This window comes from Aotus nancymaae, unplaced genomic scaffold (assembly GCF_030222135.1).
Source record: "Aotus nancymaae isolate 86718 unplaced genomic scaffold, 86718_ANA_hifiasm-v0.15.2.pri h1tg000036l, whole genome shotgun sequence".
In the NCBI taxonomy this organism is placed as follows: Eukaryota; Metazoa; Chordata; class Mammalia; order Primates; family Aotidae; genus Aotus; species Aotus nancymaae.
Window position 1 is genome coordinate 31669628 of NW_026988450.1, and position 23418 is coordinate 31693045.

The window sequence follows — 23418 nt, forward strand, 5'->3', positions numbered from 1 at the left end:
TTCACATTTTCCTTCTTGATTTAAAGCTCACAGAGTTTATCTTTATGCACTATCTTGCTATTCCCAAGTAGCTGAGGAATCCTCTATTCTGCCATTTTGGAAAAGAAACAAAGAGACACACCCGGTTATCTAATGTACTACTTCATTCCTGGAGAATGAATTTCTGGATTCAAAGCACAGTTAAATAATTTTTAAAAATACATCTTATTTATTTGGACTTATGTATTCAATAATTTTTTATTCAGTACCTGTTGTGTGCTGGGGACTCTGCCTAGGCCAGGGATAGAGAAGTGAAAAAAAAATCTCTTTCTTTAAGGAGACTATAGTCTTCAGTCAAATAAAGTGACAAAATAGAACATGAAACACGATAATACAGAAATAAGAATAAGGTACAGCAAGAGAATACAGAAGTTGCACCTAACTGAATGATCAATAGATATGGAAGAGGAGTAATTCGATTAAGGGTTTGTTAAGTAATAAGGGCAAACATGAAGACTTTTCAAGTGAAAAGTGGCATTTTCAAAGGCCAGGAATCAATGAAATGAATACTTGAATTAATAAATAAATAGTTCCTGTTGGGAAATTGGCCCAAATCAGGGATGACTGGAGCATGGAGTTCCAAGAGTGAACAGTAAGGGATGAAGGTATGAAAGAAGGTGGAATTTGAATGTTGGAAACAGAGAGAACAATGGCTTGTACTACTGGTAGCATGAGTTGATTAAAATATAATGTAGTAACTAACAAGTTTGAAGGCATAATGGGAGAAGAAATTATAAAGGGAGAGACTGAGGATATTGGAAAATCATTAAATTATGTGATGAATTTTAGTATTTTCATAGGTCTGTTTCTTCCTAATTTTTAAATGTTTCCTTTTGAATGTTAGAGTAATATATATGCATTCTTCTGGCTCATATGTAATAAGATGTGGTTCTCTCTTTTGTATCCCATTCCTTCTGGCTGTGTGCATGAGGAGATGATGCTAGGTGCTGTGCTTCTTCCTGACTGGGCTTTCTCACACTTCGATTTGACCGTTCAGAGATCAGTGTGGTGATGTAAAAATTGGAAGTAGTGAAATTGTTACATCTCTTTTCACTCAAAATAGGGCATTAACAGTAATCCAAAAGGAGTGAATTGGCATGTAATAACAAGTTATTCATGTTATAGGCAATTCACTTTTCAAGTTTTATCTAAAGGGATCATGCTTCCTGTGGCAAGTTCTGTATAAAATTTGTAGCATTTCAGGTTAATACTATTGACAACCAGGGAAGACAGTGAAATTGAGAGTGTATGCCAAATAATCTCCCATAATAGTAGACTTGTGGTTTTTTCATTTGGCCTTTGACCTTTGATTGCCTAGACGTTATGGGCTGCAGCATACTGGAACGGTGTGCAACGCCCTGGACCTTCCGAGTCTTAGTATCTGCTTGCAGCTTAATGACTCACATCATTCTTGGCAACTGTGCTTTGGACTTACAGCAGTAATGCTGGTTCGTGTGGATAATAGAAACAGTTTTCTGCCTCTGTGATAGTAAATGGTCTTAAATGAACTTTTTTCCAAAGAATTTTTTCTTATAGAACCATTCATACTGTTTTTGACCTTGTATAGAACTCATTCTCCTTTTCAAAAATGGTCATTGTTGATTAGAGAGATAAAATTGTAGAATTATCATACATGACTGGTATAACTTGAACCACAAGAAAAGAAAAGAGATTTAAAAATCACCTTTGTCCTTGTTATGTAGTATTAGTGTTTCCTCTATTTTATTTGAGACTAGCTTTTCTGGATTTTTCTTCTTTGCAATAGGGGTTTATATTACTCGAGTAATTGGCTTTCCAATTTCATTTGGGTATTAAATTGCCTACTAGACAAAATGGTTTAGAGTCATTTTTCTATGGTTTGACTTTAGAGTATTTAGAATTCTAAGGGGGGATTTCAGTTGTTCTAATTTACCCTGAAAATAAATAAAGCTACCCAAGGAAGTTCTACTTGAATTTTAAGAAATATCCATCTTAAGAAATGAAATAGTATAATGGGCATAAAGCTTTGTTTTTGTGTTTTTTAAATTAATTCATTTGTTAAATTATGTGTGTATCTGTGCCCATATGTGTATGTGCATGTATATGTGTATTTTTATTTAACAAAAGGCTATGATAGTAACATACCTAAAATATTACAGGAAAAGGAATTTGGAGGCAATATTCGGATCTATGGGAAACTTCATTTAGATGAAACTAAACAAATAATAAACCAATTGAAAATGATAAAGTTAGAACTTAAGCTGCTAAAATGACCCTTTTAATGTCCCAGGAGCATTGCTGGAACATTGTTCAGATACATTTTGGAAGCTAAATCTGATTACCTTCTTTATGAGCAATATATTTATAGTTCTCAGTTTTCATGCCTTCTACTTTAAGATCTCTTAAAAATTAACATCAACTAGAAAATTTATTCTACTTAGTAAGTGTCTCTCATATGAATAGTGCAAGGGTAGATACTCTGAGTAACATATATTTCTTTATTTTACAAGTATATGTTGAACAATTTCTCTTGTAAAAATGCAGTGTGTGAAGCACTGGAAAAGCTTTGTGGTAAAGTCTAAAACTCTTCCATTTTTAGGAAGGCCATTCTGACTGTGATAAACTGGGATGATTGATGGGGGAGTAAAAGAAAACCGAAGCCCCTGAGACTTATTTGGAGGTAATTCAATAGCCAAAGAATGTAGTGGAAAACACCGAGACCAGGGCAGTGACAATAGGAATAAAAATAGCATGATGGATGGAGAAACATTTTTAAACATTTTTAAAAAGTTGACTGAGAGTTTGTAGGTGGGAGAGGCAAAAGGAAACAAGCACCTAGATCTGATAAATGAATTCAGTAAAGTTTCAGGATACAAAATTAATGTATACAAATCAGTAGCACTGCTATATACCAGTAGCAAACGAGTTGAGAATCAAATCAGGAACTCAACTGTTTTTACAATAGCTGCAAAAAGTAAAAATAAAATACTTAGGAACATACCTAACCAAGGATGTGAAAGACCTCTACAACGAAAACTACAACACACTGCTGCAAGAAATTACAGACAACACAAACAAATGGAAACATGTTCTATGCTCATGGATGGATAAAATAAATATTGTGAAAATGACCATGCAGTCAAAAGTAATCTACAAATTCAATGCAATTCCCATCAAAATACCACCATCATTCTTCACAGAACTAGAAAAAACAATCCTAAAATTCATATGGAACCAAAAATGAACCCACATAGCCAATGCAAGACTAAGCAAATAACACAAATCTGGAGGCATCACATTACTCGACTTCAAACTATATTACAAGGCTATAGTCACCAGAACAGCATGCTACTTGTATAAAAATAGACATGTAGACCAATGGAACAGAATAGAGAACCCAGAAATAAATCCAAATACTTACAGCCAACTGATCTTTGACAAAGCAAACAAAAACATAAAGTGGGGAAAGGGCACCCTACTCAACAAATGATGCTGTGATAATTGGCAAGTCACATGTAGAAGAATGAAACTGGATCCTCATCTTTCACCTTATATAAAAATTAACTTAAGATGGATCAAGGACTTAAATCTAAGACCTGAAACTATAAAAATTCTAGAAGATAACATCAGGAAAACCTTTCCAGACGTTGGCTTAAGCAAAGATTTCGTGACCAAGAATCCCCAAACAAATGCAATAAAAACAAAGACAAGCCAAGCGTGGTGGCCCACACCTGTAATTTCAGCACTTTGGGAGGCCAAGGCAGGCAGATCACTTGAGCCCAGGAGTTTGAGACAAGCCTGGGCAACATGGTGAAATCCCATCTCTACTAAAAGCTACAAAAATTGGTTGGGCATGGTGGCGTGCATCTGTAATCCCAGCTGCTTGGGAGGCTGAGGCAGGAGAATTGCTTTAATCCAGGAGTTGGGGATTGCAGTGAGCTGAGATGGCACCACTGCACTCCAGCCTGCACTACAGAGTGAGACTTTGTCAAAACAAAACAACAACAACAACAACAACAACAAAACCCAAAGATAAATAGGTGGGGCTTAAACTAAGGAGCTGTTGCATGGCAAAAGGAACAGTCAGCAGAGTAAACCGACAGCCCACAGAATGGGAGAATATCTTCACTGTCTATGCATCCAACAAAGGACTAATATCCAGAATCTACAACAAACTCAAACAAATTAGCAAGAAAAAAACAATCCCATCAAAAAGTTGACTAAGAACATAAATAAACAGTTCCCAAAAGTAGATATACTTTGGCCAACAAACATGAAAAAATGTTCAACATCACTACTTATCAGGGAAATGAAAATCAAAACCACAATCCAATACCACCTTATGCCTGCAAAAATAGGAATAATTTAAAAATCCAAAGCTAATCAGTGTTGGTGTGGATGTGGTGAAAAGGGGACACTTTTAAACTCCTGGTAGGAATGTAAACTGGTACAACCATATGCAAAACAGTGATTCCTTAAAGAACTAAAAGTAGATCTATCATTTGATCATGCAATCCCACTACTGGGCAGTATCTACCTAGAGAAGTCATTATATACAAAAGACACTTGTGCATGCATGTTTATAGCAGCACAATTCAGAATTGCAATAATATGGAACCAGTCTAAATGCCCATTAACCAATGAATGGATAAAGAAATTTCTATCTATCTATCTATCTATCTATCTATCTATCTATCTATCTATCTATCTGTCTCTTTCTTTATCTATCTATATTTTATATATATATAAAACATGATGTCTCAACTGACATAAAGACTAGAAATCCTATCTCTAGCAAATAGCATATATATAACCATATAGATATAAAGATATCAATACATAACCATATATATGCTATAAATTCAACTTTTATACCCTCTGTCTTCCTCCATATATATATATGTATACATATATATATGCAATCTCCGTCTCCTGGGTTAAAGCAATTCTGTCTCAGCCACCCAAGCAGCTGGGATTACAGGCATACCACCACACCTGGCCAATGTTTGTAGTTTTTAGTAGAGACAGGGTTTCCTCAATATATATATATGCTATAAAATTATATATATTTAAATATATATATATATAAATATATATATATATATATATTTGGTGCACCCATCACCTGAGCAGTGTACACTGAACCCAGTGTATAGTTTTTTTTAAAATTTAATTTTATTCATTTTTTTATTGCGTTTTAGGTTTTGGGGTACATGTGAAAAACATGCAAGATTGTTGCATAGGTGCATACATGGCAGTGTGATTTGCTGCCTTCCTCCTCTTCACCTATATGTGGCATTTCTCCCCATGCTATCTCTCCCTGACTCCCCATCCCCCGCTGTCCCCCCCACTTCCCCCCAACAGACCCCAGTGTATAATTCTCCCCTCCCTGTGTCCATGTTTTCCCATTGTTCAACACCCGTCTATGAGTGAGAACATGCAATATTTGATTTTATGTTCTTGTGTCAGTTTGCTGAGAATGATGGTTTCCAGGTTCATCTATGTCCCTACAAAGGACGCGAACTCATCGTTTTTGATGGCTGCATAATATTCCATGGTGTATATGTGCCACATTTTCCCTGTCCAGTCTATCATCGATGGGCATTTGGGCTGGTTCCAGGTCTTTGCTATTGTAAACTGTGCTGCAATGAACATTCGTGTGCATGTGTCCTTATGGTAGAACGATTTATAATCCTTTGGATATATACCCAGTAGTGGGATTGCTGGGTCAAATGGAATTTCTATTCCTAGGTCCTTGAGGAATCGCCACACTGTCTTCCACAATGGTTGAACTAATTTACACTCCCACCAACAGTGTAAAAGTGTTCCTATTTCTCCACATCCTCTCCAGCATCTGTTGTCTCCAGATTTTTTAATGATCGCCATTCTAACTGGCGTGAGATGGTATCTCAATGTAGTTTTGATTTGCATTTCTCTGATGACCAGTGATGATGAGCATTTTTTCATATGCTTGTTGGCTTCATGTATGTCTTCTTTTGTAAAGTATCTGTTCATATCCTTCGCCCATTTTTGAATGGGCTTGTTTGTTTTTTTCTTGTAAATCTGTTTTAGTTCATTGTAAATTCTGGATATCAGCCCTTTGTCAGATGGGTAACCTGCAAAAATTTTTTCCCATTCTGTTGGTTCCCGATTCACTCTATTGACTGTTTCTTTTGCTGTACAGAAGCTGTATAGTTTTTTTAAATCCCTCACCCTGCTCCTACCCATCCCCCAAGTCTCCAGAGTCCATTATGTCATTTTTATGTCTTTGTGTCCTGATAGCACACATGGGGGCTGTTTTAAACTTCAGAATCACTCACCGAAAGCACAAAATGCAGAATACTAACTAGACTACAAAAAACACACTTACTTATAGTATAAGAACTAAAACACAAAGTCAAATCATCAACTTGTTCAATCCCAGCTGGGAAAGTGCGTATTGTGTGACTAAATGTTTTGGCTCCCCTATAGATATTAGTGAGTGATGGCAAAAGTGCTGGTGACTATTGCTTTTGGGGGTTACAAATAAATTTTAGCAAGTAGGCAAATTCATGAATGTAGAATTTGTGAATAATGAATATTGATTGTATTATTGGATAATATGGTAAGCATATATTTAACTTCATAAGAAAATGCCAAGCTATTTTCCAAAGTACCTGTATCATTTTGCATTCTCACTTCCAACCTCCAGTGGCCCAGTCCCTGAACAGCAATTAGTGCAGTCAGCTTTTCTGACTTGAGCTATTCTAATAGGTATATAGCGGTATCTCATTATGGTGTAATTTATGTTTCTATAATGAGTAATGATGCAAAACATATTTTTCCAACCATTTATTTGCTACCCTTATATCTTCTTTGGGGAAGGTATTTCTGATCAAACATTTTACTCATTTATTAAAAATTGCTTGTTTGCTTGCTTATTGTTGTGTTTTGAGAGTTCTTTCTATATTCTACATATAAATCCTTTGTCAGATATATGATTTGTAGATGTTTTCTCCTAGGGTGTGCCTTGAGTTTTCATTTTTTTTTTTTTTTTTTGAGACGGAGTTTTGCTCTTGTTACCCAGGCTGGAGTGCAATGGCGCGATCTCGGCTCACAGCAACCTCCGCCTCCTAGGTTCAGGCAATTCTCCTGCCTCAGCCTCCTGAGTAGCTGGGATTACAGGCATGCGCCACCATGCCCAGCTAATTTTTTATATTTTTAGTAGAGACGGGGTTTCACCATGTTGACCAGGATGGTCTCGATCTCTTGACCTCGTGATCCACCCGCCTCAGCCTCCCAAAGTGCTGGGATTACAGGCGAGTTTTCATTCTCTTAAGAGTATCTTTGACAGAGCAAATGTTTTAAATTTTGTTAAAATCTAATTATTTATTTTTATGGGTCACTTTATTTATTTTCTTTCAATCTGTACGCCTATTTATTTTCCTTGCCTTATCTGTACGATGCTGAATGGGAATGGTGCAAGTGCGCATCCTTGCTTTTCCCAGTTACAGGGGGAACATCTGGTCTTTCACCATTAACTGTGAAATTTGCTGTAGAGTTAAAAATGCTACTTAATTTTTAGTAAGTAGCATGGTTAATAAAAGTTTATTTTCTATTCTTAGTTTGCTGAATTAAAAAATATGAATGGATGTTAAATCTTTTTACATGCTTCTTTCTGCATCTTTAAAAAATATCCTGTGGTTTTTTTTTTTCTTGTTTAGTCTGTTTATTTGACGAATTATATTGATTTTCAATGGTAAGCCAGCCTTGCGTTTCTAAGATTAAACCCACTTGGTTGTAATGTGTTATCTTTTTAGTATATTGCTGAATATACTTTGTTATATTTGGTTGATAACTTTTGTGTCTGTGTTCCTGAGGGATATTGGTTGGTAGATTTCTTTTCTTATAATGTCTGCTTTTGTCATTGCTGACTTCACAATGGAAATGTCCTCTCTAATAATATTTTTGTAAAGATGTTGTGTATAATTGGTATAATTTTTCCTTAAAGGTTTGAAAAAAATTCACCATTGATATCATTTGAGCTTGAACTTTTGTTAAATATCAAAATGTTTAAAGAATGTAATTGAATAACTATTACGTATCTGAGATATAGACCACTTTCTCACACATTTTCTCAATTATTTTCATAGTATATTTACTATTTCTACTGAAAATTTTGACTTAGGTTAGCATAAGGTATTGAAGGGAGGAAAGATCAATTAGTAGGTTTCATGTAAAATAGACACTACTTTGTTAGTTTTTTATTTCACTGAGGAAGTTAAAATCTTTTCATGGAAGAGCTAGACTTACAGTAAAAGATAAGGTAAACTTGGGACTTTAGGTGAAATCATGACTTCTTTGTGCCCCAATTCTCTTATCTAAAATATGGGAATAATGCATCATAAAATGCATTAGCATAGATAAAGTATTCTGAATATATGCCTAATTCATAAATGACTAAATTAGACTTCAGTAGAATATGAACACTAGTTTTTCATCAAGCTAGAAAATAATCAAAGTTTTAAGCATAATTGTGGGAGAATTAACTAAATGTTCATCAAAATAGGTCTTCCATTTGCTTTCTGAGTATATAGCAAGACTTTATTTCCCAACCTCCCTTAGGAGTACTTGTGGTTATGTGGCTAAATTACATCCAGTGCAACATGAGAGGAAGTATTGAATGCCACTGCTAGTCCCAAGTTGCTAACAACCTCTTGTATGTAGTCTTCAATGTTTTATTCCCCTTAAGTCTGGCTGGGGTTGAGACAATCAATGGTGACTTTGAGACTGCAGAGCTGCTATAAGCCTGGGTTCCTTGCATGAATGAGAGTTACTCTGCCAACACATTCACCTGTCCAATAATGCTGTTTGAAAAACAAAATAATGTGTTTGGATCATTTATTAACAATAACCAGTGTTACTTTCATTTGTACAGTCAAACAGGGTAAAAGTTCTCTCTAAATGCTAATACACTTTTCTTATTAAGAAAAATTAATGTTCAAATTTGAGCAATCCCAATGGAACAGAAGTATCCTATTCCAGAGGGAACACAATTTATTATCCCCCAAACCTACAAATCAAAGATAAAAAAGAAAAGTAATATTAAGAGTTTGCTAATCAGATGAAAGATTCCAGGGAAGGATATATATGATTTTGTTTGCTTGTGGTTGGTTTAAGGATAGGCATAATAATCCAAGATAGGCATTCCAAGCAGCAATGATATTGAATTTATATATTAAGAGCAAGAAACTTTACTAAAACCTATAACTGTGCAACACAGTATGTGAGCAATGTTGATTCAGGAATTGCTAAATAACTACTGGGGAAGCTTATAGATTTATATGTACTTATGAGCAATAGAAGATATTAGATATTTATATGACTCACTAATAATTTCTATAATTCTACTTTAATACTAAAAAGTATTCACACATTCAAGCAGAATTCCACAGTAATTGAAAAATAACAAACCGACAATTAAAATGCAGAGAGATAATAGATTCATATTCTTCCTGTGTGATGGAAGATTGTTTAGATTTCAAGGTTTATTTTGTCCTGCCAACAGAGTTATTAATCATCCTTCCTCATTTTTTTTCACTGCTAGGATTGACAAGGATTTTCTTTCACCTTGAAAAACTGCACGTAGCGAGGAGTTTCTTTGCCTTATTCCTGCAGTTTTAACATATCCTACTGAGTAAAGGTAAGTTGTTTTTTATTCTGTATTCTGTTCTATTTTTGACAAATGATTTTTAAATCACAGCTTTAATTTCTCTCTTGGTATTGAAGGATCATAAACAAATACATTTTTATGTTATTTTTCTTTAGTAAGCTTTATGATTTTATCCTCGGCAACTGGACTAATTCAATAAGCAGCAGACCATAAGGCAGTAAACGAATATACTATTAATTTTTATTGCCGAAGTTTCTTTTATGTACTATTTGATCTAAAGATGTTATTCACATTTTTATGATGATACTGGCAGATTTGAAAAAATCTAGTCCTGTAATTCCTATTGATAAAGCCTGGATACTTTTAACTCAGCAGCCCAAGAAATTGTAGCAATTCAAGTCTCATGAACCAGTTCATTAAGTAAAAGTTTTGGGTTAGAAAGGAAAAGGAAAGCAAATAACTCATAGTTCCTTTGCCGAATCAATAGAACACAATTGGGAAGGTTTAACTACTGTGCTCATACCAGTTCACTACGAGAACTTGGTGGATGATTTACTCTTTTCTTTGTTCGCCTTCAAAATGAGAAGTACAGTCCTGAATCACCTCAAGAATAGCTTCTAAAAATTGCTTTGATTCTGTAGTTGCACAAAATTGGAGCTGAAGCAGTTGGCCATTAAAATAGGATGGTCAAATTAAGAAAAAATAGAAAGAAAACAAAGGATGTAAGGACATGCCTTAGTCCCAGATGGCCTGGTGTTCTGCAGGCCCTCACTCCCTAGACTACTTTGCTGCTAACTTTGCAGTTGTACTAATTTGTAAGTACAGTAGAATCTCCCATCTCAAACTCACACTAACTAATCCAGTGCTCTCAATTCATATTTCCTCACCTTTGAAAATGATTTATGTTCCATAGGACTCCAAAAGAAGTGCTAGATACAATGTAAAACATGGGTGGTAATGATAGTACAAGCCCTGAAAAGGCTTAATCTGACTGATATTTATTGAGGACTTATTTGTAAAACTTCATGGAAATACAAATAAACATGTTTCATGCCCACTGAGAGCTTAGTCAGAGAAATAAGATCCTGGTCACAAAAGATACATAATAAGCTGATAATCATGCAAAAATTGTTTTATAGCTATTGCTAGCCATGTAAAAATGATAGCTAAATGACTGGTGTGGGTATTTCTATGTTCCTGTGCCCTGAGAATTTTTCTGGGCATTCAGTTTACTCTTTGAAAGTTGTTTAGTGTTAAGCAATGCTAGAAGAACAACAACAAAAATTATTTTCTTTGCATTGCTGAGGCAGACAATCAATACTAAAGGCACTCTGAGAGAAAAACGTGATTCAAGCCTGGGTGGTATAAAAATTCTTTATGGAGTTTGTAATACATGAGTTGGATGTCTCTCCAAATCTATGGCAGATGTAGTACTTAATGATGAGCTGTTAGCAACTTCCCTTTAAAGTGTGGAATGAGGCCAGTATGCCCATTATGCCACTATTTAACATTAGGCTAGTGATCCTAGCAAACATAGTAAAATTAATAAAAGGAATTAAAATTAGAAAGCAATATACGAAAAAAGTCATGTTGTTCGACATTAATCTGTAGTAGGCATTTTTTGAAATAGGTTTAATAAGGCAATTTACATGTCATACAATTCACCTGTTAAAATGTACAATTCAGTTAATTTTAGTATATCCACAGTTGTGCAACTATCATAATAATTTAATTTTAGAACATTTTCTTTTGTCCAAAAAGAAACCCATCACCATCATATCATATACCCTTAGCCTTAGGCAACCATTAGCATGTTTCTGTTTATAAAATTTGCCTATTATGGGCATTTCATGTAAATAGAATTGTACAAAATCTTGTTTATTGTGACTGACTTCTTTCACTAAGGGTAATGTTTTTGAGCTTCATCTATGTAATAGCATATACCACTATTTCATAACTTTTTATTGGAAAATAGTATTTTATTACATGGATAAGCCATACTTTACAGCCTATTCATTAGTAGATGGACATCTGAATTGTTTCAACATTTTGCCATTATGAATAATGTTGCTATGAACATTCATGTACAAGTATTTTTGTAGATACATGCATTTATTTCTTTTGGCTAGCAATTGCTGGGTCATAAGATTACTCTAACTGATGGTAACTCTGTGATTACTTTAACACAAATGGTTTAAGCATTTGAGGAACTGCCAGACTATTTACCAAAGTGGCCAAAATGTTTTACATACCCACCATCAATATATGAGGTTTCCAATTTCTCTACATTCTCAACAGCACTTGTAATTATCTGTCTTTTTCATCGCAGTTAATCTTGTAGATGTGAAATGGAGCCTTGTTTTGGTTTTGATTTGTATTTCTCTGATGACTAATAATGATGGCACATCTGTTCACTTACCTATTGGCCATTTTGTATGGTCAGTTGTGCACCATAAATGGATAATTTTCATTTATTATGAATGGGGTTTTAAATGTAATTGAGTTGTGAATTATTTATATATTCTGAATACAAGTCCTTTATCTGATATATGATTTGCAAATATTTTCACTCATCCTGTGGGTTGTATTTTCACTGTCATGATGGTGTTCCTTAAAGGTACAAAATTTTAAAAATTTTGAGAAGTTCCAGGATTTTTTGTTGTTGTTGTTTGTTTCAAGATGGAGTTTCACTCTGTCATCCAGGCTGGCATACACTGGCCCCATCTCGGCTCACTGCAGCCTCTGCCTCCTCGGTTCAAGTGATTACCCTGCCTCAGTCTCCCAAGTAGCTAGGACTATAGGCATGTGCCACCATGCCTGGCTAATTTTTGTATCTAGTAGAGATGGGGTTTCACCATATTGGCCAGGCTGGTCTTGACTCCTGACCTCAGGTGATCTACTCTCTCAAAGTGCTAGAATTACAGGTGTGAGCCATCATGCCTGGCCAGAAAGTCCAATTTATCTACTTTTTTGTTGCTGGGTTTCTGGGTCATTCTGAAAACCTATTGCCTAATTTAAAGTCATGAATATTTACTTAAATGTTTTCTTCTAATAGTTTTAAGTGTTTTAGCTCTCACAGTTCTATGATTCATTTTGAGTTAATTTTTGTATATAATGTGAGGGAGGTGTCCAAAGTCATTATTTTGCATGTGGATATCTAGTTGTCCCAGCACCACTTATTTAAAAGACAATCAAATTGTTCTGGCATCACTTTAAAAAATCAGTTGACCATAAATGTGAGGGTTTATTTCTGGACTTACAATTTTTTCATTAATCTATATATCTACCTTATGGCAGTACCACAGTATCTTGATAACTGAAGGTTTGTTAAAAATTGTGAAATTTGGAAATGTGAATCCTCTAACTTTTCTTTTTTGTTTTGGCTGTCCTGCATCCTTGAATTTCCATATAAATTTTAGGACCAACTTGTTAATTCTGTAAAAACTCCCAGTTGGGATTTTGATGTGGATTAAATTTAAAGATCAAGGTGGGGAGCATTGTCATTTAATAATACTAAATCTTCTTTCTGATCATTAGACATGGATATGTTTAATTTATTTAGATTGTCCTTAATTTATTTCTTCTATGTCTTATAGCTTTCAGAGTATGAGTTTTGCATTTTTAATTAAATTTATTCCTAAGAATTTTATTTTTTGATGCTGTTGTTACTGGAAATGTTTTCTTAACTCTTGAATTCTCTATTGCTAGTGTATATAAATACAATTGATTTTTAATTTGATCTTGTGCCCTGTAAACCTGATTAATTCATTTATTATTTCTAATTTTATTGGATTTCTCAAGATTTCTCTAAGAACATAGAGACTGTTTTACTTTTTTCTTTCCACTCTAGATATTTTAAATTTCTTTTTTTATTTAATGATTCTAGTTAGAATCTCTAGTACAGTGTTGAAGCTCTGTTGTTCTGTTCTGTAGTGAGAGCAGATTTTTTTTTTTTTTTTTTTTTTTTTTTTGCTTCCAGTCACAGGGAGAAGGCATTCAGTCTCTCACTATTAAATGTGATGTTAATTATAGCAGGTTGCAGTGATTCTTGCTCATAATCCTAGCTTCTTGGGAGGCTGAACCAGAAGGACTACTTGTGGTCAGAAATTTGAGAACAGCCTGCAACATAGTGAGATCCCATCTCTAAAAATTAAAAAATAAACATAAGCTGGGTGTGGTGGTGTACAACTATAGTCTTAGCTATTCAGGGAGGCTGAGACAGGAGGATCCCTTGATCACAAGCATTCTAGGCTGCACTGAGCTTTAATTGCACTACTGCACTCCAGCTTGGGCAACAGAGAGAGACCCTGCCTCTTAAGAAAAAAAAATGATGCTATTTGTGTGTGGTTGTTAAATTATTTTGGGTACACTTCAGGTTGAGAAAGTTTTTGTGTTAAAGTTTGTGAAATGCTTTTTCTGTTTCTATTCAAGAAAGAATAGCAATTTTTATGAATTCTTGAAAAAAATAGGAGAGGAGGGATCTCTTTATTGCCTGAAGTCAGAATTATCCTAAAAAGAAAAACAAAGACATCTCAAGAAAATTAAACTACACATCAATATTTTTCATAGATATACAAATGTCCTAAAAAGTTATTAGCAAACTGAATCCACCTTGCAGAAACTGGATATGAAAAGAATTATACACCATTATTTGTTTTTTGCTTGTTGAATTGTTCAAGTCCCTTTATGGATTCTAGATCCCTTTGTTATATACGGTTTGCAAACATTTTCTCCCATTTGGTAGGTTGTCTGTTTACTCTGTTGATAATTTCTCTTGCTGTTCAGGTGCTCTTTAGTTTAATTAGGTCCCATTTGTCAGTTTTTGTTGCAATTCTCTTTGAAAACGTAGTCATAATTATTTGCAAAGGTCAATGTCCAGAGTGGTGTCTCCTAGGTTGTCTACTAGGATTCTTGTAGGTCAAGGTCTTACATTTAAATCTTTAATCCATCTTGAGTTAACTTCTGTATATGGTAGAAGGTAGGGGTCCAACTTTCATTCTTCTGCATGTGGCTAGCAGTCTATCTCTGCATCATTTACTTAATAGAGGATTTTCTCCTCATTGCTTATTTTTGTTTACTTTGCCAAAGATAAGATTGCTGCAGGTGTGCTGCTTTATTTCTAGGTTCTCTATTCTGTTCCATTGGCCTATGTGTCTATTTTTGTATCACTACCATACTGTTTTGGTTACCATAGCCTTATAGTATAGTTTGAAGTAAGACAATGTGAAGCTTGAAGCTTTGTGCTTAAGATTGCTAAATAGTGGTCTATTTGGGCTCCTTTTTGGTTTTATACTAACTTTAGAACAGTTTTTTTCTAGTTCTGTGAATAATGATGTTGGTAGCTTGATAGGAGTATGTTGACTCTGTGGATTGCTTTTGTCAGTATTGTAATTGTAAAGTCAGAGAGTTGTCCCCTCTTTTGTTACTAATTTTAGTGATTTGAGCTGTCCTTGTCTTGATTAGTTTACTTAAAGTTTTGTCATTTTTGTTGGTATTTCTGAAGAGTTAGCTTTTAGTTTTATTGATATTCTTTATTGTTTTGACATCCTCTATTTCATTAATTATTGTTGAGTTGTTTATTTTCCCTTCACTTCTCTCAAATTTTTATTCAGGTATAGTAAGTCTCTGTTGGTTGGCACATATATGTGTATATTGATATATTATTGTTAGGTGTATAATATGTATATTGTTATGTTGTCCTAATAGATGAACACTTTTCTTATTTAAGAATTTTTATGTTGAACACTGATGACTTTTTTCTGCTTTGAGTCTATTTTATTTGGTATTATAGCCACTTCACCTTTCTATGGTTTTTGTTTTTATAATACATGGTTTTTCATTTTATTACTTTCAAAGTATTTGTCTTTAAATCTAAAGTTTGTCTCCTATAGACCACATAGATTTTGATGTTGTTTTCTTATCCATCTTGACAATCTTTATGGATTGCTTAATCTATTCCCATTTAATGAATATATTGATATAGTTGGCTTTATGTCTTTGTCATTTAAACATTTGTTTTTATATATTTTTTACCTTTTTGGTAGTCTGTTCTTCTTGTACTACTTTCTTTGGCATTAAATGAATATTTTCTAATGTAACATTGTAATCTTTAAACTATCTTGAGTTAACTTCTATATTGGTGAAAGATAGAGGTCCCAATTTCATTCTTCTGCATGTAGCTAGCAATCTATCTCAGCATTATTTACTTAATAGAGGATATTAATGGCTGTTTCATTATATATGTATGTATGTATATATGTGTCTGTATGCATATATATATAGTGGTTTAGTTTTATTTTACTACTTGTCATAATCTACTTCATATTTATAGAAAATAATTCCAGTGCTATTACTATATTAGACCTATATATGTTTTAATGCACAAACTAAAGAAGCCGAGAGAAGAAATGAGGGAAAGTATATATTTTCAGAGTTTGTTATATGAAAGTTTTTACTTATCATTTTAAATTTGTTTTATTATTTTTGTGAATTTGAGTTAAGATCTGCTTTTATTTTTTTGCTTTGGTTTCATCTGCCTCCTTTGTGTTGTTATTTTAAAATATATTGTGTTTCTATGCATTGTAGACCCTATAATGCATTTATGTATGTATTGTTTTATACAATTTATCTTCAAATCACTTAAGTGAAGAAAGGAAAGGAAATATGCATTCATATTATCTTTAAAACCACATAGTAAAGTTTACTGGCATTCTTTTTTTTCATGTGGATTTACATTACTGTCTGAGGTCACTTGCTTTCATTACTAATTGTTGTATGGCAGGTTTGCTAGCGATGGATACTCTATTTTTGTTTATCTGTGAATATCTTTATATTTCCTTCATTTTTTGAAAGATAGTTTTACTAGATAAGAGATTCTTGGTTGAAAGTTTCTCTTTCAGCATTCTGTAAATGTCCTATTGCCTTCTGATGTCAGTTGCTTCTGACATTGTTTATTGTGGTTCCTATTGTGTATGCTTTCAAGATTTTCTATTTTTCTTTAGTTTTAAAAATTTTAGTGAGATTTATTGGAGTAGAGTTTATTAAGATTTTTGGATGTGCAGATTGCTTTTTAAAAATAGAATTAAAAAATAATTTAAAAATTTTGGCCATTATTTATTCACATTTTCTCCTTCTTTCTCTCTCATCTGCTTCTGATACACTCGTTACATGTATGATACTGTCTTTAATGGTGTTCTACATTGTCTCAGGCTCTGTTTATTTTTCTAAATTCTTTGTTCTCACTTTTTTAGATTGTCTTAGCTCTACTCTTAGATCTCCAAGTTTATGGATTCTTTCTTCTGCAGCTCCTACTATTTTGTCTCTCTGGTGACCTCCTTATTTTAGTTATTATATTGTTAAAGTTAAAAATATCCATTCAGTTTTTTCCAGTTTTCTTTCTTTATTAATATTCTCTATTTGATGAAACTTTTCATCATATCTTCCTTTACTTCCTAAGAATGACTTCTTTTAGTTCTTTCTACATGTTTATACTAGCTTCTTCCAAGTCTTTGTCTGCTAAGTTTGACATATAGGACCTTTCAAAAGTAGTTTCTGACAGCTGCTTTAAAAAGTTGTGTTTTAACTGTAAATGAGTTATACTTTCTTGTTTTTTGCTTATTTTTTGGTTGAAAACTGGGCGTTTTAGATAATACATTGTAGCACTAGATAATGAATTTACTTCACTCCCATGTTGGTCAGCAATCTTTAAAAAACCACAATCAATAGGATGTGTGTACATATATACACAGAGAAATATATTTGTTCAAAGGAATTGGCTCATGAGATTATTGGGAAGGGCATGTCCAAAATCTTCAAGTTGTGCTGGCAGGTTAGAGACCTAGGAGAGCTGATGTTCTAGTTAGAATCTAAAATCTGTCTGGTGTAGAATCAAAAAGAGCCAATGTTGCAGATGAAATCTGAAGGAAATCTGCTTCAGGAGGATACTCTCTTGCTTGGGGAAGGCCAGTCTTTTAGTTCTATTCAGATCCTCAGCTGGTTGAATGAGGCCCACTCATGTTGTGGAGAGTAATCTGTTTACTTAGAGTCCACTGACTTAAACATTAAATCATCCAAAAACACCCTAAAGAAACACCCAGAATAATGTTTGACCAAGTATCTGGGCACTCTGTGGACAAACTGACATAAAATTAACCATCACAACCCTCATGGCTTATTGGTATTTGTCTGTTTATTTGTTACTTGGTTAGGCTATGTCAATGGGATCTATTTCTCCTACAACATGAAGTTACTGATGTCCCTCCTCAAAGAGTGCAGCCTGGTCTGGCATGGTGACTCAAGCCTGTAATCCCAGCACTTTGGGAGCCCAAGGCAGGCAGACTGTGAGGTCAGGGGTTTGAGACCAGATTGACCAATGTGGCAAAACCCTGTCTCTACTAAAAATACAAAACTTAACCAGGCATGGTAGTGTGAGCCTGTAATCGTCACTACTCAGGAGTCTGAGGCAGAAGTATCGCTTGAACCCAGGAGGTGGACATTGCAGTGAGCTGATATCACACCGTTGCACTCCAGCCTGGGTGACAGAGTGAGACTCTTGTCTCAAAAAAACAAAACAAAACAACAAAAAAAGTGCAGCCTTGGGCACATGCACGGTCACCTGAAATAACAATCGATTTAGCAGTACTCTTGTTTACTGTCCCTCTCTCTAATTTTTCTGTTAAGATGCCTACTTCTGCTGGTGTTACACCTAGCTGTTAGAGGATGTTTGAATGTTAGGATAACATGAAGGCTAATTTCTCTGTCATTTTTAATAATGCCATAATATAGAAAATACTCTACAGTCTTATGAAATTAAATACATTTTTTTTTTTTCCCACAGGGTTAATCTCTGAGACCAGTCTTTCAGGTTTGTTCTGATACCAGGGGAACTTTTCTTAACTGTCTCTTTTTGTGGTTTTCTCTTGTAAACTTCTAGGTGATATACAGTTTAACTTATTATTTCATACAGCTACCATACTATTTCCTACTTGCTTACCACCACAATCTCTGTTGTTTTGAAGAGTGTCTGTAAGCTTGAAATTTCTTATTTTTTTTTCCAAATGAAGTCAGTTTCTTTACTGAGAGCTATGGAACTCTGCTCTTATGACCTGCTGCTTTCTATGGGGAAAAGTTCTCCAAGCCACTTCTCTTGGGGAAGGGAGAGTGGTGTACTCCTCTTAGAATGATAGCCTCACATTATCTAAAAAGAGTGTAAGTTTTGTTTTTTTTTTAAGCTGCTTTTAATTTGCAGATACTGTTGTTTGCACATATTTTTTAAAAATTATACTTTAAGTTCTGGGGTACATGTGCAGAACGTGCAGGTTTGTTGCATAGGTATACACGTGCCATGGTAGTTTGCTGCATCCATCACCCCATCATCTACATTTGACATCAGTCTCTGGTCTTCTTGGCTTGTGTTACCCTGTGTAAAACTTCTTCTCCTCTAGTGAGCTGGGGTGAGGGTGATCTGTACCCTATTAGTCATAGTCCACTGATCCTGGTGAAGAACTTCTGCTCCACAAGTTGAGGCTGGGTGGAGGAGGAGTACCCCAGAGGTCTGAGCCGTTCTTGCCTGGAATAGGACCTTTGCAATATGGAGCCAGGGGTGAGAAATGCTGATGTCTTACCTCTCCTAGGGAGGGACTGTACCACTTGACTGGGAGCAAAGGGGATTGGGAAAACATTTTTGGGCTGCACTCACCTGTATTGAAGTTTCTATCATACTGAGCTGGAAGTGGGAGAAAAGGAGGGGGTTGAGACTCAAGTGACATAGACTCTTGCTTTTCTTACCAAGAAAGAACAGATTTTCTTGAATAAATGTTTCTTCATTTGTTACATGCCCTTAGGATTATTTCCAGATATTCTACAGGAAGTTTTTATTTTTAAAAGTAATTTTCACCAGTTATAGCTGTTTCACTAGGCTCCATAGAGCTCCTCATGCTGCCATTATAGAAATCTGGGACCTTATTTGTTAAGTATTTTTAATAGTTTATATTATGCACCTCAGGCATCTCAGATTTTAACCACAGTTATAGTGGATTTTCACTGTGAGCTCAGGCTCATGCACACTGCATTACATATCAAGTGCATTTGTGCTTCTCAAAGGCAGTTCAGAAGTGCAGGGATGTAGGGGAATTAGGTCATGAAAGAAATGGCCTGACAACTCTCAACTAGTGGAGGGCAGGTACCAGTGGATGAATGTCCTGGCTTTCTACCTTTTCAATGTATTAATTTGAGAGACATATTGGTCATTTCCCAGAGGCTGTCATTCTCTTCAACCTACAAAAGGGCAAATAATAGAAAAATGATTTCTAAGAAGGGCAACAAAATGTCTAAATATCCAAAAGGCAACTAAATTTCACAGTCTGGTATGTGCAAATAATACCAAACATATTAAACTCATTACATTGGCAAAAGTTCAAGAAGTCTGATAATATCAAGTATATGCCAAGATGAGGAACAATAGAAATGCTCATATATTTCTATCATGGACATGTGATTGTTATAAGATGCTTTGGGGTGCAAGTTTACAGTGTCTAATAAAAGTGAAGCTGTGAATAACATATGATCTAGTGATTCCACTCTTGGATACACCAAGAGATGAAAAAATGACAGCAAAAGTGTTACCATGTGCCACACCCTTTTAAAATGTTTTCTATAGTAATAACTTTCTCATCATAATAACTTTGAGATAGGTACTATAATTACTCAAATTTCACATATAAGGAAATTGATGGAGAGAGATGTGGAATAACATGCCTAAGACCTCAAAGCTGGTACTTACAGGACCACATTTAAATCCAAGGAGTCTGACCTTAGAAATCATGCTCCCAACTGTTTACTATATTGTATATATTATGTGTAACAGCATTGTTTGTAACAATGAATCTTAGATATTACTGTTGATAAAGTTATGCTTATTAATGTGGAAATATATCCCCTCTAGGTACATATAAATACACGTGCATCTAAAAAAATTTATCTTGTATATGTTAACATAGGTGATGTGAGGAACAAAACAGCTTACTGGAAAATATGTTTAACATAATCTTATTTTGATTAAAACAAAACTATTAAATTGCAAAGAAAAAGTTCTGAAAGGATATTTAATGATAACTTTAACAAAATATTTTTTGATGGTATCATTATATTATAGTGGATGGATATTATATATATATATCCATCACTAGCTATTTACTAAGCATATACTCTGGCACAGAAAATTATTATTAGTTTGAAGTAAAATTTTGATTTAGCAATTTAGTCATTGATGTTCAATTTTGAGAATAGAAGTTTTGCTTATTGAAGTCACATTTTATAAAAAGAGCAAAATGCTATATGTGTTCTTCAAAATTCAGTCTCCGCATTTGCAAGAGTTGTGATGTGGATTATAAATGATGCCTTTGTTTTAGCCTCACCCCTCCTCATGCAGTGAGGAATCTTCAGGGACAAGAGGATGCACCCACATGTAAACTGTGCTCCTTCTAGGATTCCAAAATTCTCTGAGCAAATAGGCCCACTTCTAAGTGCCTTCTGGGAACTCATTCCCAAGTCCATCTTTAGTGACTGGTCAAGTACCCAGTGGTGCAGCTCTCTGCCCTAGTTGGCCAAGAGTGGCTATTTGGGGAATGTTGATGGAACTTGACAGGTAGACTGTGGTGTCCACACACATGTGTGTGAGATCTGCAAAGGAGATGATGGGTTCAGGGTCAGGGAGTTGTGGTTGGGGTCTGCATTGATACTCTTGCCTGGACTTTGCAACTATTAGGGGAGGCCTTGTCTTTATATTCTTTCTCTTATCCTTTACTTATTCTTGTAATAGGCAATGTTTCTTCACACTTTAGAGCCTGTTCACATGCTCTTCTCTTTGGCTGCTTTTTATCATCAATTTCTTAATTCCCCTGTCACCAGTCTTTTGGGTGAACTCTCATTCATCTTTCATTTCCTAACTTAATGCTGCCTCCTCAAAGAGGCTTTCCTTTTTTAAAAAATTTTTAATTAAAAACATTTTGTGAGTACATAGTAGGTGTATATACTTATAGGTTACACGAGTTGTTTTAAGCAGGTATGCAATGGGGAATAAAGCATATCATGAGAATGAGTTATTCATCCCCTTAAGCATTTATCCTTCGTGTTACAAACAAACAATCCAATTATACTCTTTAAGTTATCTTAAAATACACAATCTATTTTTGACTATAGTTGCCTTATTGTGCTATCAAGTAGTAGGTCTTATTCATTCTATTCTTTTTGTGATTGACCATTAACCATCCCTGCATTGCCTCTAAAATTCCACTACCCTTCCCAGCCTTGGTAACCACCCTTCTACGGTCTGTGTCCATGAGTTCAATTGATTTGATTTTTAGATCCCACAAATAAGTGAAAGCATGTGATGCTTGTCTTTCTGTGCCTGGCTTATTTCACTTAATGTAATGATCACCAGTTCCATCCACATTGCTGCAAATGACTGGATCTCCTTTTTCTTATGGCTGAGTAGTACTCCATTGTGCATATGTACTACATTTTCTTTATCCATTCATCTGTTGATGGACACTTGGGTTTCTTCCAAATCTTAGCTATTATAAATAGTGCTGCAACAAACATAGCAGTGTAGATATCTCTTCCATATACTAATTTTCTTTCCTTTGGGTATATACCCAGCATTGGGATTACTGGATTATATGGTAACTCAATTTTTAGTTTGTTGAGGAATGTCTAAATTGTTCTCCATAGTGATTGTACTAATATACATTCCTACCAAGAGTGTAGAGGGTTCCCTTTTCTCCACATCCTTGCCAACATTTGTTATTGTCTGTTTTTTGGATAAAAGCCATTTTAACTGGGGTGAGATGATGTCTGATTGTAGTTTTGATTTTCATTTCTCTGATGATCAATGATGTTGAACACCTTTTCATATGCTTATTTGCCATTTATATGTTCTCTTTTGAAAAATGTCTATTCAGATCTTTTGCCCATATTTTGATTGGATTATTAAATTTTTTTTTTTTTACAGAGTTGTTTACGTAAGGAGGCTTTCCTTGAAGCACATTCTATGTTAGTTTCTTCTGTACAGGCCCTATGAAAACCCCAGTATATTTTCCTTTATTGCACATCCTCCTAGTACTTAACTTTATATAGTTATTTTTCTAACACATATACCCAACACTATACTTAAGTTTCATGGCAGTCGAGATGATGCCTGTTTTATTTCTAGTTGCTTCTCTATCATCTGGTGCAGTGGCTGGCACATAATAAACATTTAATAGACAGATAAATAAATGAACAAATAAATAGAATGTGTGAAAGTCTCTCCATGAAATCCGAATTTTTCTCAATTTGTTTTTTTGTAAGCTTTGGAGGCCCAAGCATTGGCTGTGTTATTTTTAATTTGTCTGCAATGCAAGGTGTCACACAAATTAAAAAGAGCCTTTGGGAGCAAGCAATTTACTACTGTTTTTGAAGATGCAATTCTGTAGTTGGCTGAACAATGCCCCCTACTCAAAGATGTCCACAACTCAAAATCTATCAATATGTTACCTTACATAGCAAAAGAGATTTTGCACACATTATTAAGGTTATAGACTTTGAGATAGGGAAAATTATCCTGGATTATCTAGGGAGGATCAAATCTTATCACATGAGTCAGAGAATCAGAGAAACTTCCCGACTTATAAGAAAGACTTGGAAGCCCTGTGGACACTGTGATATTAGCCCTGTGAAATCCATGTCAGTCTTCTACCTATAGAACTGTA

At 34.6% G+C, this 23418-nt stretch overlaps 1 long non-coding RNA gene across 3 annotated transcripts in view; it reads left to right on the plus strand.

Moving 5' to 3' along the window:
* The window catches only part of LOC105732647 (uncharacterized), a 597345-nt gene that overhangs the window by 40578 nt on the left and 533349 nt on the right, over nt 1-23418 (plus strand). For all 3 annotated transcript variants that reach the window (XR_010345499.1, XR_001111031.2, XR_010345500.1), the window contains exon 2: nt 9605-9700. This is a non-coding gene — a long non-coding RNA (uncharacterized LOC105732647). The remainder of the gene's footprint in view (nt 1-9604; nt 9701-23418) is intronic.